Source organism: Lissotriton vulgaris, unplaced genomic scaffold, assembly GCF_964263255.1.
Source record: "Lissotriton vulgaris unplaced genomic scaffold, aLisVul1.2 SCAFFOLD_763, whole genome shotgun sequence".
Classification (NCBI taxonomy): Eukaryota; Metazoa; Chordata; class Amphibia; order Caudata; family Salamandridae; genus Lissotriton; species Lissotriton vulgaris.
Window position 1 is genome coordinate 435,366 of NW_028254011.1, and position 4,932 is coordinate 440,297.

Genomic DNA, 4,932 nt, shown 5'->3' on the forward strand with positions numbered 1-4,932 from the left:
TACGTATTTCGCCGCTGTCGTCGGAAAATGTACCGCTTTGGAGATAAAGTTGCTAATAGCATGCTATCTCAGCGATAAATTCTGGCGATGCTCAGCGATAAAAAAATCGTTGCTAAGCCTATTTAGCGATAAATATCGCTACTTGTTGGTAATATGTCCCAATGGTCCCTTGGGACTCTTTCAGTAAAGTCACTGTGAGCAGTCAACGAGCTAACTAAATAAATTCAAACAATCATAAATCAACCAATGGTAGTCCCACAGCAGTCCATTTCTCTGGGTAGCACCACTCTCCGGACTCGTGGCTGGGCTTAGCTTTCCTGGGTACACAGCTCCTGTGGGTGAAGTTGTTACTTTTCCCATCTCAGCAGGCAGGCTCCCTGGTGTCAGGCAGACCACAGCTCTCCAGTACACTTGAGGTGATGTTTCCTTGCCTCCAGGAGCATGGCTAGAAGCAAACCTAGCACTAGATCACAAAAGCTCTTCGAGTACTCTATAAACTACCCAGGTTCTTGTTCAGTGAAGAACCTTGCAACAGGAATGAAGTGGAAATGTTTGGGTTTCTTTTTAATACGTGATTTTGCACATAAGATATATGATTCCCCTGTAAGTTCTTTTCGCATTTCATTATCTGGTAGCAGCGCTAACACTGTCCTTGGGTAAAACGATTAATCCGTTAATCCGTCCCTTTTGGTTCAGTGAATTAAAAAAATATGGGGGCATATTATCAAGGAACAGCCTTACAATTATTGCCGCTTTAGCGGCAGGAAACTGCCGCTAAAGACAACGATTATGGGCTTGATAATATGCCGTTGAGAATTCCAATAGAAGCCCATGTTAACATCAGAACATGGGCTTCTATTGGATTTCTCAAGGGTATATTATTAAGCCCATTATCGCTGCTTTAGCGGCAGTTTCCTGCCGCTAAAGCAGCGATAATTTTAACGCTGTTCCTTGATAATATGCCCCATGGTGCCTGCCTCACTTTGCAATTGCGCATGCGCAATGATGCACGTGCACACTTACACTATGCCCAAATCATCGCTGCTTTTATTGTTTTGTTTTCTTTTGGTCATGTTGCACAGCAGCATCTTGCCGATAATATACAACTTTGCCGAAAAGCATTGGCAAAGCCGTTAGTCAGCATTTTGCCTCTCTGCCAATGCTTGTTTTCTTACAGCAGCTGATGCAGCCTTATAGGCTGCAAGTTGAAAACACACTGGCTCGTTCACTGTCTCGGAAAGAAGATCAATGAGCCAGCCAGCATGCCTTGTTGATGGTGACATGTAAAAGTCCTCCTCTTGGGAGCCACCGAGCCTCACACAAACCTGCGCGAGGCTCCGAACGCTGCACCATTCAGAATGAGAAGAGTGAAAGGAGCCGACGCCAAGGCTTGAGCTGCGAGACTCGAGTGTCACAGCCTTTATGTCACGTGACCGAAAACGAAATTTGCATACCCATAAGTCCGTGTCACTAGTGCGACCCGCTTTTGTTTCGATTATCTCGAGAAGTGTTTTGTCAATGTACCGGATTACAAGGTTTCTCACGAGTTGGTTATATTTTGAAGGATTATCAATGATAGACTTAGAAGAGTAAATCACCCTAATATTCTGTGGATAGCTGTTATTGGGGGGCATAGTGAGTCTGCGAAAGACGTATACTCTGGTTTCTCTTCAAACCGAATAAATCTTTCGCCTTTTACTAAAGTTTTCCGTGGAGAGGAACATTTAAGAGTTTCACTCAATTTTTGAAAGCCCTGCTGCTGCGGTTACCCATTTATGGTTAAAAAAGGAAAACTGTATCTTGCTACTGTTACATTTGTTATGTTATGTTATGTTACTGGGTGTTTTGTAGAGCGCTCAGCTGCTCAAAGAGCGTCCCGGCGCTATAGATCCTCTTCACAAACTACCAGCAACCAACAAGACAGCCAAACGGTACATTTGTACTGTTCTATCTCGAAGCAGATCGGGAAACGACTTTACTGATACGCTCAACTTACAGTATACTCATGTAACAAGAACGCAAACATCGCTCTATGAAAGGCTTCACTCCTATATACGTGCAGCGCTATAGAACAAAAGATAAAGAAGGATCAATTGGTAAATAAAACCCATAACTTTTCAATCTGGGGTTTATTTCAAGATTAGTCTCCTGATTATTGAGATTTGATTGAAATCGCCTCTGTGATTCAAATTCTAAAGGGGCATTAAAATATATATGTGTATGTGTGTATATATATATATTGATGTGACCAAGAGCCTGTGTGCTCGAAACGCGTCTTTTTGCCCGCAAAATAAATAATCTTTGACGTACCTGGTTGGTGTGGCTCGATCGTCTTCTTTGAAGCAAGGAGATTCCTGTGGATATATATATATATATATATATATATATATATATATATATATATATATATATATATATATATATATATATATATATATATATATATGCACACCAACCTTCTTCACAAGAAAAGAAGAGACAGATTCCCCAGGAGGACCAGGTAGGAGACGCCTGTTTATTGGTAACTTGGCGAATGCATTTCGGCAGCTGTACTGCCTTCCTCAGCCCCCAAAGCGTCCCGTAGATGAAGCACCACGCTGTGTGTGAGTTCCTCTCAAGTAAGCTTTTTGGTGCATGTCAGCTCTGCCCTTCCGCTGAAGTCCCCACACCTGTGAGCAGTTCCAAGTGTGGCGCGGAACTGCAGGTCCCAGAATGCAGCAGGATCGATGTTTGGAACCACGGTGCAGGGGAATGACTGGAATATTGAAAGTCATTGCGGGCTGGCAGGAGAGGAGCGTGATGTCTTTAGGAAACAAATTGTCCGTCTTGCTTTGGAGTTTCCAACTAGTGGGTGCCTCCTCCGGTCCCCCTTGACCACCGCAACCACATAGACCTAAGAGTCCGTAAAGCAGGGGACGAGCCACAGTGGGCCCTACCCAGCATGGGATTGATAATCCCAAAACTGCTCACACTCCTCCTTGGTTTTCAGTGGCGGATTCCCAGCCTGTCCAGCAAACGCTGGCAAAATACACAAACTGCAAGAGTCCAAAGTCCCAGTGAGGCTGGTTTCTCCTGGCGCGATGTGGGTCTCTGATATATATATATAAAACGTATATTTAAATCATGCCAAGGCCTAGCTTCCTACTTTAAAACAGGCAAATCAAGTTTGAGTCCTGCAGACTTAACCTGCGATGATCCTCGAAAAGTGGCTCAACAAGTGCCCCAAAAAACAAGCATTAGCAAAGGCAATAAGTCGTACCCATGCAAGATCGAATGTCTTTGTCCAGGCTTTTTCGTAGCCAGGTACAGCTGTGCACCATGGATGAATGTAAAACATAAAAGTGCGATGACGCGTTCAATGCTTGCTGCTTTACAGTGCTTTTTTATTTGATTTTAAACCATGCTGCACAGCAGCCCGCATCTGTACAACATGGCAAAAAACATTGACTAAGCCAATAGATCTCGCATAGGTGAGGCATATTGTCTTTATCAATGTTTAGGGAAAATAGCACTATGATATGGCTAGTGCTGGCTGTGTCTGATTGATTTTTGTTTTCTGGCAGGAGGAGGTGTGGAAAAGGGCAAGCAACAATGCGGTGAGGGTCAAAAAGACTGGGCGAGCAACAAAGAATGGGAAGGGTGGGGTACGGGACAAGCAACAATGGGCTAAGGATGTAGGGGTACGGGACAAGCAACGATGGAGGAAGGTGGAAGGGGGACAAAGCAAGCAACAATGGGGGAGGGGCAGAGGGAATGGCTCATGTAAACTCAGTGAGAGATGGAATAGGGGTAAGCAATAACGATGTGGAAACAATGTGGGATGGGGTACGGGAACCAGGCACGCAACAACAGTGCAGGGTAAGCAGGGTAAGCAACAATGCACATGGGAGACAGGGCAAGCAAGCACAAGAGGTCAACAACGCGGGAGGGAGACAGGCAAGCAACAATGTCGAACGGGATTGGGGAGGAGGGAGACAGCCTGCAAACAAATGTACTCCTATCAAGTGCTACATTTTAAACTAGCATTTACAATGCAATGGTCTCAGCATTATTAAAGGTAGAGCTAATGGCATTGCTCATGACATTATTTTTTGTATTTGGTTTTTTTTTTACATCATAAATAAATGGCATTGTCACTTACATTGCCAATAGCTTAATCGTTAAATAAATGGCATTGTCATTTACAATGCCAATAGCTTAATCGCTCGCATATGCATGACCTATTGCATTTACACCTACACAGAGTCACACACTCAAAGCCACCCACACACACATACAGAGTCACCCACACAGAGACACTCACACAGAGTCATTCACATAGAGCCACCTACACAGAGCCACCCTCACACAGACAGAGCCACCCACACATAGAGCCACCTACAAAAAAAGCTATCCACACAGAGCCACACACACACACACACACACACACACACACACACAGCCTCACACACACAGAGCCACACACATACACACAGAGCCACACACACACACACACACACACACACACAGCCTCACACACACAGAGCCACACACATACACACAGAGCCACACACACACAGAGCCACGCACACACACAGACAGACAGAGCCACACACACACACACACACACACAGACAGAGACACACACAGAGCTACACACACACACACACACACACACACAAACAAACAGAGCAACTCTAAGAACTGGACATCAGTTAAAAATACAAGTCAAAGCTCTTTGGGATTTTAAAGTGTCTGTGGAATTTTATTTTCGAGACTAAAACCAAAAATAAACATTGAATTGAAATTCAAATAAAGGAAACGGTAACACGCATTTTGAAATGTGCACATAATAAAAACACTTGTGCGCTTTCAACAAAGTTTGCCTGGGCTGGCCCTTTAAAATGAAAAATGGGTAACCAGGCAGGAGAACGCGGCCTGCAACGTATGCTT

The 4,932-nt window shown here is 44.2% G+C and overlaps 1 non-coding gene across 1 annotated transcript; it reads left to right on the plus strand.

The window, feature by feature from the left end:
- The first annotated feature begins 1,654 nt into the window (after positions 1-1,654).
- Positions 1,655-1,767, plus strand: LOC147660685 (U5 spliceosomal RNA). Its single transcript, XR_015306207.1, has one exon. It is a non-coding gene; the product is annotated as a U5 spliceosomal RNA (small nuclear RNA).
- The last annotated feature ends 3,165 nt before the right edge of the window (positions 1,768-4,932 follow it).